At 54.0% G+C, this 15,787-nt stretch overlaps 7 non-coding genes and 1 pseudogene across 7 annotated transcripts; all 8 read left to right on the top strand.

The window, feature by feature from the left end:
- Positions 1-929: 929 nt before the first annotated feature.
- On the top strand, positions 930-1,048 carry LOC146801475 (5S ribosomal RNA). The gene has a single exon (XR_014968180.1). It is a non-coding gene; the product is annotated as a 5S ribosomal RNA (ribosomal RNA).
- Positions 1,049-2,004: 956 nt separating this feature from the next.
- On the top strand, positions 2,005-2,123 carry LOC146801474 (5S ribosomal RNA). The gene has a single exon (XR_014968179.1). It is a non-coding gene; the product is annotated as a 5S ribosomal RNA (ribosomal RNA).
- A 2,872-nt stretch (positions 2,124-4,995) lies between these two features.
- On the top strand, positions 4,996-5,114 carry LOC146801473 (5S ribosomal RNA). Its single transcript, XR_014968178.1, has one exon. It is a non-coding gene; the product is annotated as a 5S ribosomal RNA (ribosomal RNA).
- Positions 5,115-6,086: 972 nt separating this feature from the next.
- On the top strand, positions 6,087-6,205 carry LOC146801472 (5S ribosomal RNA). The gene has a single exon (XR_014968177.1). It is a non-coding gene; the product is annotated as a 5S ribosomal RNA (ribosomal RNA).
- A 2,875-nt stretch (positions 6,206-9,080) lies between these two features.
- On the top strand, positions 9,081-9,199 carry LOC146801471 (5S ribosomal RNA). The gene has a single exon (XR_014968176.1). It is a non-coding gene; the product is annotated as a 5S ribosomal RNA (ribosomal RNA).
- Positions 9,200-10,155: 956 nt separating this feature from the next.
- Positions 10,156-10,274, top strand: LOC146801470 (5S ribosomal RNA). The gene has a single exon (XR_014968175.1). It is a non-coding gene; the product is annotated as a 5S ribosomal RNA (ribosomal RNA).
- Positions 10,275-13,157: 2,883 nt separating this feature from the next.
- Positions 13,158-13,276, top strand: LOC146801469 (5S ribosomal RNA). Its single transcript, XR_014968174.1, has one exon. It is a non-coding gene; the product is annotated as a 5S ribosomal RNA (ribosomal RNA).
- Positions 13,277-14,232: 956 nt separating this feature from the next.
- Positions 14,233-14,341, top strand: LOC146801468 (5S ribosomal RNA; annotated as a pseudogene).
- The last annotated feature ends 1,446 nt before the right edge of the window (positions 14,342-15,787 follow it).

The following is a 15,787-nucleotide window of genomic DNA, read 5'->3' as shown; positions in this document are numbered from 1 at the left end:
GCGGCCCCAGAGAAGGCTCGATTGCAGGTTATTTTCTTCCCGAAGCGTGCTTTTTGGCAGATCGGGAGTTTCTGGCCTGTCCGGATATCACGAGTTTTTGTGCAAGATATGTAGGTGAATTCGCGTACAGAGCTTTGTGAGTTATGCAAGCCACTTCAAATTGTATTCTGGCCTTCTGGGGAAGCCAGTTCAGAGCTTTGAGGTGGGGAGAGATGTGGTCAAATTGTTTTCAACCCGTTACGAGTCTGGCGGCGGTGTTGAGGCAGGCTTTCAACGGGGCCAGAGAGTTCTTGGGTAGCCCTGCAAGAGTAGAGCATCCATATTCAAGTCTGGAAATGACTAGGGCCTGGGTTGCCATTTTAAGGCCGGACACATCGAGGAAGGGTTTTAGGTTTCTTAGGTAGCTCGGGTGGAATCTAGCCGTTTTGGCCATCGCGTTTATACGGCCATGCATATGCAAGCTGCCGTCAAGGGTTATTCCCAGGGATTTCGCCGACTCAATAATGGTAGGAGGGCAGTTGAGTGCAGTGATGGTCTTGATCCATTCCTGGATGTCTGGGTTTGGTTTGGGTGGGGGGGGGGGGTCAGAAGGAATTCCGTTTTGTTTGCGTTGAGTTTAAGCTGGTTGCTGGTGAGCCAGTGGACTGGCCGCTTCAGTGCCTCGTTTAGGGAGAAAATGTCCTCGGGGAAAGAGATTTTTATGTAGACCTGTGTACGGTGGGCGTACATAAGGTAGGAGATGTTGGCGGCAGAAGTGTGAAATAAGCAAGCGCACGGCTGGTGAAAGCCAGGGCTGTGCTTGGCTATCTGTAGCAAGCTTGCCAAGGGAGGGCAGTTGTTGAAGGGAAGTGTGCAAGTGTGCGCAGCGCAGAAGGTTCCAGAGTGGCGGGTGGTGTGAGCACAAGAGGCCTGAACAGGCAGCCTCCCATGCCTACGGCCATACCACCCTGAATGCGCCCGATCTCGTCCGATCTCGGAAGCTAAGCAGGGTCGGGCCTGGTTAGTACTTGGATGGGAGACCGCCTGGGAATACCAGGTGCTGTAGGCATTTTGCCACTCGCTGCTGCGCGTCCCCTGCACAATCACACCTAATCTTCCTGGCTCATAGCATTTTCTAACAAATATACATATATTCTGCTCTCCTCCTCTCCCTCCTCCTCTTTGTTTTTTTTTTTTATTTATTTATAAAGAAACCGGCAACGAGTTTACAATATGCGTGGCCCTTAACTTTAAACTCGAAAACTGAAAGAAAATGAAGAAAAACTTTGCCCTAAGACAGGACAGAGGACCCCTAGCTAAGGCTGGGGAGCTGCTGCAAGCTGCCGCTGCTGATGGGCTGCGCCGGCCCCGGTTCCGGGGGCCCCCCTCCCTCGGCTGGGCTGTCCGAGGCAGCCCGGGAGCAGGGGCCCGCTGAGGCGGAGAGCCAGGCCCGTGACATTAAGGGCCATGGACCCAGGCAGTACTCGGACCCTCGCCTCACTCTCTTTTCTATACGGACAGAGGGGGCGGGGCACGGACATTATTTGCATATGAGGGGCCAGTTCTTGGTGTTTTTTCTTTTTTTACAAAAAGACAGGGGACTTGCGGCAGCCAGAGATTGAGGGTAAAGAAGTTGCCTCCCCAGAGTTCGGGTGAGCATCAGCTGCTGAGCGGGAGTCCCTGCAGCCCCCGGCACATAGAGAAGTGTCCCGAGCAGAGTGCCTTGGAGGCCAGGGCGAAGCAAGTGCCTGGAGGCCAGTGCGAAGCAAGGCTAGGCGGCGCTTGTTAAAAAGGTCCGGCTGCTGGTCTGCTGCTAATGCCGGCCCCTAAAGAAGGGTGGTCGCAGCCAGCCTGTGCGAAAGTGTAAAGTAAGCAAGTGCAAGAGAGGGCTGTGCTTGGCAGTGTGCAGGAAGTTTGATATGGAGGGCAGGTGTTAAAGGGAAATGTGCAAAGGTACTCGAGGGACGCCTGGTGATGACACGCGGGCTGCCGCAGCACAAGAGGCCTGAACAGGCACGCTCTCGTGCCTACGGCCATACCACCCTGAATGCGCCCGATCTCGTCCGATCTCGGAAGCTAAGCAGGGTCGGGCCTGGTTAGTACTTGGATGGGAGACCGCCTGGGAATACCAGGTGCTGTAGGCATTTTGCCTCTCTGACCAATGGCACTTCCGTTTTTTGGGGGGCGGGATCTATTCTACTCTTTTATTTTTTGTTTCTTAAAAAAAAAAAAAAACGCCATCAGGTTCGCAACACTCAGGGCCCATAACTTTCCGCTCGGATATTGAACATTCGGCTGCGCTTTACACTGGGTCCAGAAAGAAAAAAAGCTGTGCCATAAGACAGAACACGGGACCGACTCCAACACCCCCCCCCCCCCCCCCACCCCCACCCCAACCCCGCAAGATGTGGTTTTCTTCTCTCGGCGGCGCAGAGCTGCTGCACGGGCCAGCATCGGTTCCAGGTCCCCATCTATTGGCTTTCCCCAGCAGCCCGAAAGCAGGGGGGGTGAGCCGGAGAGCCAGGCAGCGAGGGCCGCCGAGTACAACCGAGAGGGGTGCGGGGCGCACACACACGCACACACATACGCACTCACTTACACCCATGCATTCACAAGCAGACACTCGCACACACCCCGTACACAACACTCACTCACAAATACACATACATTCATACATGCGCACACGAACAAACGAACCAAACGGCGTCAAGAAAAAAGCAACACTTACCTGCTGCAGGCCTCCGGGAGCTGCCAAGAGGGTTGCCACTGCTACCTTGGTCAGCCAATGAGGGGAGGCAGCAGTCGCTCACTCGTTACAGAGCAGGATGGGGACAGAGTCGGTGACAGACACTCGGCCGTTGGCGCTTCGGGGTTTAAAAATGAAGCGTCCAGCTACGAGGCTTTCACTGAAGCTCTCCCTCAACAGGAGGGGAGGGCCTCAAGGACCTTTTGCTGAGCCGAGGAGGTCAGGCCCACCAGAGCTGTGACATCCTCAGCCCAGCAAACCTCAGCTTAGGCAGCCGGGAGCCTGCGCATTTAGCGCATCTCCAACTCCTGGCCTGAACATAAAGAGTGTCTGTCAAGCTGACCTTTCTTCAGCCTGACATACACTCCTTATGTCCAAAAGGGCGGGGGCGTGGCCTCACCGCCTTTAAGGACGGGCGGCTGCTGAAGTCAGGCCGTTGGCAACGAGGACCACGCAACCATAGAGCACTCAGACCCTCATCTCAGTCTCTCTTCTCTATACACACGGTGGCAGGCCCTGGACATGGACGTGATTTGCATACGAGGGCTCGGTCTCTGATAAAAAAAAAGAAAAGAAAACTTGCAGCCAGAGCTCCCTGGGAAAAAAAATTGCCATGCCAATGCTTCTGCGGGTGAGCATGAGTTGAAGAGTTGTAGTCCGGCAGCCCCTGCCACATGGCGGAGCGGCCCGATAGAGTGCCTTAGAGCCCAGTGCAAAGCAAGGCCAGGCTCTTGGTGAAAACACCAGGCTGCTGGTTTGCTAGCTCCCCAGCTGGCACCTATAGGGAGGTCGGAGCCTGCGTGTCATTTATTTATTTATTTATAGTTTTATAGAGCGCGAACCAGACCCGTGAGGGTATCAGAGCGCTTTACAGGATTGAGGGGGAGGAAAACAACGCATAAGGATGGGAGGGATCAGATTGGGAGAGATAGGGATACAATATACAGGAGGAGCACGCAGTCTGAGGTCCAAGCTACATGTGGGAGAAAATTGAAGCATGCAGATAAAAAAACCATACAAGAAGGTTTCCATATCCACGAGGTGCACCCCGTCTGAGGTCGAAGCTACATGTGGGATAACAAATTAGAGCGGGTAGTTACATGTACAAGAAGGCGCGCAGTCTCAGCTCTTGGGGGGGATGCCCAGGAGTCCAGAAAAATGTGTCATCCGTGGAGGCCGTGGATAATGCCGAGTTGGAGGGTGGAACAAGCCTATGAGGTGATTGTAAAGTATTCATTAGATGAGCTATTTTCCCATTAAAGAAAGTTTTGGTCTCCTTCTTAAAGTGTGCCAGTGACGGAAGTCTTCTGATGGAGGGTGGGAGAGAGTTCCAGATTCTTGGAGCGGCCCCAGAGAAGGCTCGATTGTAGGTTTTTTTCTTCCCGAAGCGTGCTTTTTGGCATATCGGGAGTTTCTGGCCTGTCCGGATATCACGAGTTTTTGTGCAAGAAATGTAGGTGAATTCGCGTACAGAGCTTTGTGAGTTATGCAAGCCGCTTTAAATTGTATTCTGGCCTTCAGGGGAAGCCAGTTCAGAGCTTTGAGGCAGGGGGAGAAATGTGGTCAAATGTTGTTTCAACCCGTTGCGAGTCTGGCGGCGGTGTTGAGGCAGGCTTTCAATGGGGCCAGACAGTTCTTGGGTAGCCCTGCAAGAGTAGAGCATCCATATTCAAGTTTAGAAATGACTAGGGCCTGGGTTGCCATTTCAAGGCCGGACACATCGAGGAAGGGTTTTAGGTTTCTTGGGTAGCTCAGGTGGAATCTAGCCGTTCTGGCCAGCGCGTTTATATGGCCATGCATATGCAAGCTGCCGTCAAGGGTTATTCCCAGGGATTTCGCCGACTCAATAATGGTAGGAGGGCAGTTTAGTGCAGTGATGGTCTTGATCCATTCCTGGAAGTCTGGATTTGGTTTGGGTGGGGAGATCAGAGGGAATTCCGTTTTGTTTGCGTGGAGTTTAAGCTGGTTGCTGGTGAGCCAGTGGACTGCCAGCTTCAGTGCCTCGTTTAGGGAGAAAATGTCCTCAGGGAAAGAGATTTTTATGTAGACCTGTGAACGGTGGGCGTACATAAGGTAGGAGATGTTGGCGGCAGAAGTGTGAAATAAGCAAGTGCACGGCTGGTGAAAGCCAGGGCTGTGCTTGGCTATCTGTAGCAAGCTTGCCAAGGGAGGGCAGTTGTTGAAGGGAAGTGTGCAAGTGTGCGCAGCGCAGAAGGTTCCAGAGTGGCGGGTGGTGTCAGCACAAGAGGCCTGAACAGGCAGCCTCCCATGCCTACGGCCATACCACCCTGAATGCGCCCGATCTCGTCCGATCTCGGAAGCTAAGCAGGGTCGGGCCTGGTTAGTACTTGGATGGGAGACCGCCTGGGAATACCAGGTGCTGTAGGCATTTTGCCACTCGCTGCTGCGCGTCCCCTGCACAATCACACCTAATCTTCCTGGCTCATAGCATTTTCTAACAAATATACATATATTCTGCTCTCCTCCTCTCCCTCCTCCTCTGTTTTTTTTATTTCTTTATTTATTTATTTATAAAGAAGCCGGCAACGAGTTTACAATATGCGTGGCCCTTAACTTTAAACTCGAAAACTGAAAGAAAATGAAGAAAAACTTTGCCCTAAGACAGGACAGAGGACCCCTAGCTAAGGCTGGGGAGCTGCTGCAAGCTGCCGCTGCTGATGGGCTGCGCCGGCCCCGGTTCCGGGCCCCCTCTCCCTCGGCTGGGCTGTCCGAGGCAGCCCGGGAGCAGGGGGCCGCTGAGGCGGAGAGCCAGGCCGGTGACATTAAGGGCCATGGACCCAGGCAGTTCTCGGACCCTCGCCTCACTCTCTTTTCTATACGGACAGAGGGGGCGGGGCGGGGCACGGACATTATTTGCATATGAGGGGCCAGTTCTTGAGGTTTCTTTTTTTTTTTTTTTACAAAAAGACAGGAGACTTGCAGCAGCCAGAGATTGGGGGTAAAGAAGTTGCCTCCCCAGATATCGGGTGAGCATCAGCTGCTGAGCGAGAGTCCCTGCAGCCCCCCGGCACATAGAGAAGTGTCCCGAGCAGAGTGCCTTGGAGGCCGGGGCGAAGCAAGTGCCTGGAGGCCAGTGCGAAGCAAGGCTAGGCGGCGCTTGTTAAAAAGGTCAGGCTGCTGGTCTGCTGCTAATGCCGGCCCCTAAAGAAGGGTGGTCGCAGCCAGCCTGTGCGAAAGTGTAAAGTAAGCAAGTGCAAGAGAGGGCTGTGCTTGGCAGTGTGCAGGAAGTTTGATATGGAGGGCAGGTGTTAAAGGGAAATGTGCAAAGGTACTCGAGGGACGCCTGGTGATGACAAGCGGGCTGCCGCAGCACAAGAGGCCTGAACAGGCACGCTCACGTGCCTACGGCCATACCACCCTGAATGCGCCCGATCTCGTCCGATCTCGGAAGCTAAGCAGGGTCGGGCCTGGTTAGTACTTGGATGGGAGACCGCCTGGGAATACCAGGTGCTGTAGGCATTTTGCCTCTCTGACCAATGGCACTTCCGTTTTTTTGGGGGCGGGATCTATTCTACTCTTTTATTTTTTGTTTCTTAAAAAAAAAAAAAAACGCCATCAGGTTCGCAACACTCAGGGCCCATAACTTTCCGCTCGGATATTGAACATTCGGCTGCGCTTTACACTGGGTCCAGAAAGAAAAAAAGCTGTGCCATAAGACAGAACACGGGACCGACTCCAACACCCCCCCCCCCCCCCCCCACCCCCACCCCAACCCCGCAAGATGTGGTTTTCTTCTCTCGGCGGCGCAGAGCTGCTGCACGGGCCAGCATCGGTTCCAGGTCCCCATCTATTGGCTTTCCCCAGCAGCCCGAAAGCAGGGGGGGTGAGCCGGAGAGCCAGGCAGCGAGGGCCGCCGAGTACAACCGAGAGGGGTGCGGGGCGCACACACACGCACACACATACGCACTCACTTACACCCATGCATTCACAAGCAGACACTCGCACACACCCCGTACACAACACTCACTCACAAATACACATACATTCATACATGCGCACACGAACAAACGAACCAAACGGCGTCAAGAAAAAAGCAACACTTACCTGCTGCAGGCCTCCGGGAGCTGCCAAGAGGGTTGCCACTGCTACCTTGGTCAGCCAATGAGGGGAGGCAGCAGTCGCTCACTCGTTACAGAGCAGGATGGGGACAGAGTCGGTGACAGACACTCGGCCGTTGGCGCTTCGGGGTTTAAAAATGAAGCGTCCAGCTACGAGGCTTTCACTGAAGCTCTCCCTCAACAGGAGGGGAGGGCCTCAAGGACCTTTTGCTGAGCCGAGGAGGTCAGGCCCACCAGAGCTGTGACATCCTCAGCCCAGCAAACCTCAGCTTAGGCAGCCGGGAGCCTGCGCATTTAGCGCATCTCCAACTCCTGGCCTGAACATAAAGAGTGTCTGTCAAGCTGACCTTTCTTCAGCCTGACATACACTCCTTATGTCCAAAAGGGCGGGGGCGTGGCCTCACCGCCTTTAAGGACGGGCGGCTGCTGAAGTCAGGCCGTTGGCAACGAGGACCACGCAACCATAGAGCACTCAGACCCTCATCTCAGTCTCTCTTCTCTATACACACGGTGGCAGGCCCTGGACATGGACGTGATTTGCATACGAGGGCTCGGTCTCTGATAAAAAAAAAGAAAAGAAAACTTGCAGCCAGAGCTCCCTGGGAAAAAAAATTGCCATGCCAATGCTTCTGCGGGTGAGCATGAGTTGAAGAGTTGTAGTCCGGCAGCCCCTGCCACATGGCGGAGCGGCCCGATAGAGTGCCTTAGAGCCCAGTGCAAAGCAAGGCCAGGCTCTTGGTGAAAACACCAGGCTGCTGGTTTGCTAGCTCCCCAGCTGGCACCTATAGGGAGGTCGGAGCCTGCGTGTCATTTATTTATTTATTTATAGTTTTATAGAGCGCGAACCAGACCCGTGAGGGTATCAGAGCGCTTTACAGGATTGAGGGGGAGGAAAACAACGCATAAGGATGGGAGGGATCAGATTGGGAGAGATAGGGATACAATATACAGGAGGAGCACGCAGTCTAAGGTCCAAGCTACATGTGGGAGAAAATTGAAGCATGCAGATAAAAAAACCATACAAGAAGGTTTCCATATCCACGAGGTGCACCCCGTCTGAGGTCGAAGCTACATGTGGGATAACAAATTAGAGCGGGTAGTTACATGTACAAGAAGGCGCGCAGTCTCAGCTCTTGGGGGGGATGCCCAGGAGTCCAGAAAAATGTGTCATCCGTGGAGGCCGTGGATAATGCCGAGGTGGAGGGTGGAACAAGTCTATGAGGTGATTGTAAAGTATTCCTTAGATGAGCTATTTTCCTGTTAAAGAAAGTTTTGGTCTCCTTCTTAAAGTGTGCCAGTGACGGAAGTCTTCTGATGGAGGGTGGGAGAGAGTGCCAGATTCTTGGAGCGGCCCCAGAGAAGGCTCGATTGCAGGTTATTTTCTTCCCGAAGCGTGCTTTTTGGCAGATCGGGAGTTTCTGGCCTGTCCGGATATCACGAGTTTTTGTGCAAGATATGTAGGTGAATTCGCGTACAGAGCTTTGTGAGTTATGCAAGCCACTTCAAATTGTATTCTGGCCTTCTGGGGAAGCCAGTTCAGAGCTTTGAGGTGGGGAGAGATGTGGTCAAATTGTTTTCAACCCGTTACGAGTCTGGCGGCGGTGTTGAGGCAGGCTTTCAACGGGGCCAGAGAGTTCTTGGGTAGCCCTGCAAGAGTAGAGCATCCATATTCAAGTCTGGAAATGACTAGGGCCTGGGTTGCCATTTTAAGGCCGGACACATCGAGGAAGGGTTTTAGGTTTCTTAGGTAGCTCGGGTGGAATCTAGCCGTTTTGGCCATCGCGTTTATACGGCCATGCATATGCAAGCTGCCGTCAAGGGTTATTCCCAGGGATTTCGCCGACTCAATAATGGTAGGAGGGCAGTTGAGTGCAGTGATGGTCTTGATCCATTCCTGGATGTCTGGGTTTGGTTTGGGTGGGGGGGGGGGGTCAGAAGGAATTCCGTTTTGTTTGCGTTGAGTTTAAGCTGGTTGCTGGTGAGCCAGTGGACTGGCCGCTTCAGTGCCTCGTTTAGGGAGAAAATGTCCTCGGGGAAAGAGATTTTTATGTAGACCTGTGTACGGTGGGCGTACATAAGGTAGGAGATGTTGGCGGCAGAAGTGTGAAATAAGCAAGCGCACGGCTGGTGAAAGCCAGGGCTGTGCTTGGCTATCTGTAGCAAGCTTGCCAAGGGAGGGCAGTTGTTGAAGGGAAGTGTGCAAGTGTGCGCAGCGCAGAAGGTTCCAGAGTGGCGGGTGGTGTGAGCACAAGAGGCCTGAACAGGCAGCCTCCCATGCCTACGGCCATACCACCCTGAATGCGCCCGATCTCGTCCGATCTCGGAAGCTAAGCAGGGTCGGGCCTGGTTAGTACTTGGATGGGAGACCGCCTGGGAATACCAGGTGCTGTAGGCATTTTGCCACTCGCTGCTGCGCGTCCCCTGCACAATCACACCTAATCTTCCTGGCTCATAGCATTTTCTAACAAATATACATATATTCTGCTCTCCTCCTCTCCCTCCTCCTCTTTGTTTTTTTTTTTTATTTATTTATAAAGAAACCGGCAACGAGTTTACAATATGCGTGGCCCTTAACTTTAAACTCGAAAACTGAAAGAAAATGAAGAAAAACTTTGCCCTAAGACAGGACAGAGGACCCCTAGCTAAGGCTGGGGAGCTGCTGCAAGCTGCCGCTGCTGATGGGCTGCGCCGGCCCCGGTTCCGGGGGCCCCCCTCCCTCGGCTGGGCTGTCCGAGGCAGCCCGGGAGCAGGGGCCCGCTGAGGCGGAGAGCCAGGCCCGTGACATTAAGGGCCATGGACCCAGGCAGTACTCGGACCCTCGCCTCACTCTCTTTTCTATACGGACAGAGGGGGCGGGGCACGGACATTATTTGCATATGAGGGGCCAGTTCTTGGTGTTTTTTCTTTTTTTACAAAAAGACAGGAGACTTGCGGCAGCCAGAGATTGAGGGTAAAGAAGTTGCCTCCCCAGAGTTCGGGTGAGCATCAGCTGCTGAGCGGGAGTCCCTGCAGCCCCCGGCACATAGAGAAGTGTCCCGAGCAGAGTGCCTTGGAGGCCAGGGCGAAGCAAGTGCCTGGAGGCCAGTGCGAAGCAAGGCTAGGCGGCGCTTGTTAAAAAGGTCCGGCTGCTGGTCTGCTGCTAATGCCGGCCCCTAAAGAAGGGTGGTCGCAGCCAGCCTGTGCGAAAGTGTAAAGTAAGCAAGTGCAAGAGAGGGCTGTGCTTGGCAGTGTGCAGGAAGTTTGATATGGAGGGCAGGTGTTAAAGGGAAATGTGCAAAGGTACTCGAGGGACGCCTGGTGATGACACGCGGGCTGCCGCAGCACAAGAGGCCTGAACAGGCACGCTCTCGTGCCTACGGCCATACCACCCTGAATGCGCCCGATCTCGTCCGATCTCGGAAGCTAAGCAGGGTCGGGCCTGGTTAGTACTTGGATGGGAGACCGCCTGGGAATACCAGGTGCTGTAGGCATTTTGCCTCTCTGACCAATGGCACTTCCGTTTTTTGGGGGGCGGGATCTATTCTACTCTTTTATTTTTTGTTTCTTAAAAAAAAAAAAAAACGCCATCAGGTTCGCAACACTCAGGGCCCATAACTTTCCGCTCGGATATTGAACATTCGGCTGCGCTTTACACTGGGTCCAGAAAGAAAAAAAGCTGTGCCATAAGACAGAACACGGGACCGACTCCAACACCCCCCCCCCCCCCCCCCCCCCCACCCCCACCCCCACCCCAACCCCGCAAGATGTGGTTTTCTTCTCTCGGCGGCGCAGAGCTGCTGCACGGGCCAGCATCGGTTCCAGGTCCCCATCTATTGGCTTTCCCCAGCAGCCCGAAAGCAGGGGGGGTGAGCCGGAGAGCCAGGCAGCGAGGGCCGCCGAGTACAACCGAGAGGGGTGCGGGGCGCACACACACGCACACACATACGCACTCACTTACACCCATGCATTCACAAGCAGACACTCGCACACACCCCGTACACAACACTCACTCACAAATACACATACATTCATACATGCGCACACGAACAAACGAACCAAACGGCGTCAAGAAAAAAGCAACACTTACCTGCTGCAGGCCTCCGGGAGCTGCCAAGAGGGTTGCCACTGCTACCTTGGTCAGCCAATGAGGGGAGGCAGCAGTCGCTCACTCGTTACAGAGCAGGATGGGGACAGAGTCGGTGACAGACACTCGGCCGTTGGCGCTTCGGGGTTTAAAAATGAAGCGTCCAGCTACGAGGCTTTCACTGAAGCTCTCCCTCAACAGGAGGGGAGGGCCTCAAGGACCTTTTGCTGAGCCGAGGAGGTCAGGCCCACCAGAGCTGTGACATCCTCAGCCCAGCAAACCTCAGCTTAGGCAGCCGGGAGCCTGCGCATTTAGCGCATCTCCAACTCCTGGCCTGAACATAAAGAGTGTCTGTCAAGCTGACCTTTCTTCAGCCTGACATACACTCCTTATGTCCAAAAGGGCGGGGGCGTGGCCTCACCGCCTTTAAGGACGGGCGGCTGCTGAAGTCAGGCCGTTGGCAACGAGGACCACGCAACCATAGAGCACTCAGACCCTCATCTCAGTCTCTCTTCTCTATACACACGGTGGCAGGCCCTGGACATGGACGTGATTTGCATACGAGGGCTCGGTCTCTGATAAAAAAAAGAAAAGAAAACTTGCAGCCAGAGCTCCCTGGGAAAAAAAATTGCCATGCCAATGCTTCTGCGGGTGAGCATGAGTTGAAGAGTTGTAGTCCGGCAGCCCCTGCCACATGGCGGAGCGGCCCGATAGAGTGCCTTAGAGCCCAGTGCAAAGCAAGGCCAGGCTCTTGGTGAAAACACCAGGCTGCTGGTTTGCTAGCTCCCCAGCTGGCACCTATAGGGAGGTCGGAGCCTGCGTGTCATTTATTTATTTATTTATAGTTTTATAGAGCGCGAACCAGACCCGTGAGGGTATCAGAGCGCTTTACAGGATTGAGGGGGAGGAAAACAACGCATAAGGATGGGAGGGATCAGATTGGGAGAGATAGGGATACAATATACAGGAGGAGCACGCAGTCTGAGGTCCAAGCTACATGTGGGAGAAAATTGAAGCATGCAGATAAAAAAACCATACAAGAAGGTTTCCATATCCACGAGGTGCACCCCGTCTGAGGTCGAAGCTACATGTGGGATAACAAATTAGAGCGGGTAGTTACATGTACAAGAAGGCGCGCAGTCTCAGCTCTTGGGGGGGATGCCCAGGAGTCCAGAAAAATGTGTCATCCGTGGAGGCCGTGGATAATGCCGAGTTGGAGGGTGGAACAAGCCTATGAGGTGATTGTAAAGTATTCATTAGATGAGCTATTTTCCCATTAAAGAAAGTTTTGGTCTCCTTCTTAAAGTGTGCCAGTGACGGAAGTCTTCTGATGGAGGGTGGGAGAGAGTTCCAGATTCTTGGAGCGGCCCCAGAGAAGGCTCGATTGTAGGTTTTTTTCTTCCCGAAGCGTGCTTTTTGGCATATCGGGAGTTTCTGGCCTGTCCGGATATCACGAGTTTTTGTGCAAGAAATGTAGGTGAATTCGCGTACAGAGCTTTGTGAGTTATGCAAGCCGCTTTAAATTGTATTCTGGCCTTCAGGGGAAGCCAGTTCAGAGCTTTGAGGCAGGGGGAGAAATGTGGTCAAATGTTGTTTCAACCCGTTGCGAGTCTGGCGGCGGTGTTGAGGCAGGCTTTCAATGGGGCCAGACAGTTCTTGGGTAGCCCTGCAAGAGTAGAGCATCCATATTCAAGTTTAGAAATGACTAGGGCCTGGGTTGCCATTTCAAGGCCGGACACATCGAGGAAGGGTTTTAGGTTTCTTGGGTAGCTCAGGTGGAATCTAGCCGTTCTGGCCAGCGCGTTTATATGGCCATGCATATGCAAGCTGCCGTCAAGGGTTATTCCCAGGGATTTCGCCGACTCAATAATGGTAGGAGGGCAGTTTAGTGCAGTGATGGTCTTGATCCATTCCTGGAAGTCTGGATTTGGTTTGGGTGGGGAGATCAGAGGGAATTCCGTTTTGTTTGCGTGGAGTTTAAGCTGGTTGCTGGTGAGCCAGTGGACTGCCAGCTTCAGTGCCTCGTTTAGGGAGAAAATGTCCTCAGGGAAAGAGATTTTTATGTAGACCTGTGAACGGTGGGCGTACATAAGGTAGGAGATGTTGGCGGCAGAAGTGTGAAATAAGCAAGTGCACGGCTGGTGAAAGCCAGGGCTGTGCTTGGCTATCTGTAGCAAGCTTGCCAAGGGAGGGCAGTTGTTGAAGGGAAGTGTGCAAGTGTGCGCAGCGCAGAAGGTTCCAGAGTGGCGGGTGGTGTCAGCACAAGAGGCCTGAACAGGCAGCCTCCCATGCCTACGGCCATACCACCCTGAATGCGCCCGATCTCGTCCGATCTCGGAAGCTAAGCAGGGTCGGGCCTGGTTAGTACTTGGATGGGAGACCGCCTGGGAATACCAGGTGCTGTAGGCATTTTGCCACTCGCTGCTGCGCGTCCCCTGCACAATCACACCTAATCTTCCTGGCTCATAGCATTTTCTAACAAATATACATATATTCTGCTCTCCTCCTCTCCCTCCTCCTCTTTGTTTTTTTTTTTTATTTATTTATAAAGAAACCGGCAACGAGTTTACAATATGCGTGGCCCTTAACTTTAAACTCGAAAACTGAAAGAAAATGAAGAAAAACTTTGCCCTAAGACAGGACAGAGGACCCCTAGCTAAGGCTGGGGAGCTGCTGCAAGCTGCCGCTGCTGATGGGCTGCGCCGGCCCCGGTTCCGGGGGCCCCCCTCCCTCGGCTGGGCTGTCCGAGGCAGCCCGGGAGCAGGGGCCCGCTGAGGCGGAGAGCCAGGCCCGTGACATTAAGGGCCATGGACCCAGGCAGTACTCGGACCCTCGCCTCACTCTCTTTTCTATACGGACAGAGGGGGCGGGGCACGGACATTATTTGCATATGAGGGGCCAGTTCTTGGTGTTTTTTCTTTTTTTACAAAAAGACAGGAGACTTGCGGCAGCCAGAGATTGAGGGTAAAGAAGTTGCCTCCCCAGAGTTCGGGTGAGCATCAGCTGCTGAGCGGGAGTCCCTGCAGCCCCCGGCACATAGAGAAGTGTCCCGAGCAGAGTGCCTTGGAGGCCAGGGCGAAGCAAGTGCCTGGAGGCCAGTGCGAAGCAAGGCTAGGCGGCGCTTGTTAAAAAGGTCCGGCTGCTGGTCTGCTGCTAATGCCGGCCCCTAAAGAAGGGTGGTCGCAGCCAGCCTGTGCGAAAGTGTAAAGTAAGCAAGTGCAAGAGAGGGCTGTGCTTGGCAGTGTGCAGGAAGTTTGATATGGAGGGCAGGTGTTAAAGGGAAATGTGCAAAGGTACTCGAGGGACGCCTGGTGATGACAAGCGGGCTGCCGCAGCACAAGAGGCCTGAACAGGCACGCTCTCGTGCCTACGGCCATACCACCCTGAATGCGCCCGATCTCGGAAGCTAAGCAGGGTCGGGCCTGGTTAGTACTTGGATGGGAGACCGCCTGGGAATACCAGGTGCTGTAGGCATTTTGCCTCTCTGACCAATGGCACTTCCGTTTTTTTGGGGGCGGGATCTATTCTACTCTTTTATTTTTTGTTTCTTAAAAAAAAAAAAAAACGCCATCAGGTTCGCAACACTCAGGGCCCATAACTTTCCGCTCGGATATTGAACATTCGGCTGCGCTTTACACTGGGTCCAGAAAGAAAAAAAGCTGTGCCATAAGACAGAACACGGGACCGACTCCAACACCCCCCCCCCCCCTCCCCCACCCCCACCCCAACCCCGCAAGATGTGGTTTTCTTCTCTCGGCGGCGCAGAGCTGCTGCACGGGCCAGCATCGGTTCCAGGTCCCCATCTATTGGCTTTCCCCAGCAGCCCGAAAGCAGGGGGGGTGAGCCGGAGAGCCAGGCAGCGAGGGCCGCCGAGTACAACCGAGAGGGGTGCGGGGCGCACACACACGCACACACATACGCACTCACTTACACCCATGCATTCACAAGCAGACACTCGCACACACCCCGTACACAACACTCACTCACAAATACACATACATTCATACATGCGCACACGAACAAACGAACCAAACGGCGTCAAGAAAAAAGCAACACTTACCTGCTGCAGGCCTCCGGGAGCTGCCAAGAGGGTTGCCACTGCTACCTTGGTCAGCCAATGAGGGGAGGCAGCAGTCGCTCACTCGTTACAGAGCAGGATGGGGACAGAGTCGGTGACAGACACTCGGCCGTTGGCGCTTCGGGGTTTAAAAATGAAGCGTCCAGCTACGAGGCTTTCACTGAAGCTCTCCCTCAACAGGAGGGGAGGGCCTCAAGGACCTTTTGCTGAGCCGAGGAGGTCAGGCCCACCAGAGCTGTGACATCCTCAGCCCAGCAAACCTCAGCTTAGGCAGCCGGGAGCCTGCGCATTTAGCGCATCTCCAACTCCTGGCCTGAACATAAAGAGTGTCTGTCAAGCTGACCTTTCTTCAGCCTGACATACACTCCTTATGTCCAAAAGGGCGGGGGCGTGGCCTCACCGCCTTTAAGGACGGGCGGCTGCTGAAGTCAGGCCGTTGGCAACGAGGACCACGCAACCATAGAGCACTCAGACCCTCATCTCAGTCTCTCTTCTCTATACACACGGTGGCAGGCCCTGGACATGGACGTGATTTGCATACGAGGGCTCGGTCTCTGATAAAAAAAAAGAAAAGAAAACTTGCAGCCAGAGCTCCCTGGGAAAAAAAATTGCCATGCCAATGCTTCTGCGGGTGAGCATGAGTTGAAGAGTTGTAGTCCGGCAGCCCCTGCCACATGGCGGAGCGGCCCGATAGAGTGCCTTAGAGCCCAGTGCAAAGCAAGGCCAGGCTCTTGGTGAAAACACCAGGCTGCTGGTTTGCTAGCTCCCCAGCTGGCACCTATAGGGAGGTCGGAGCCTGCGTGTCATTTATTTATTTATTTATAGTTTTATAGAGCGCGAAC

Source organism: Triturus cristatus, chromosome 8 (genome assembly GCF_964204655.1).
Source record: "Triturus cristatus chromosome 8, aTriCri1.1, whole genome shotgun sequence".
In the NCBI taxonomy this organism is placed as follows: Eukaryota; Metazoa; Chordata; class Amphibia; order Caudata; family Salamandridae; genus Triturus; species Triturus cristatus.
Note: the sequence above shows the minus strand (reverse complement) of the source record. Positions and strands in the feature narration are given on the sequence as shown.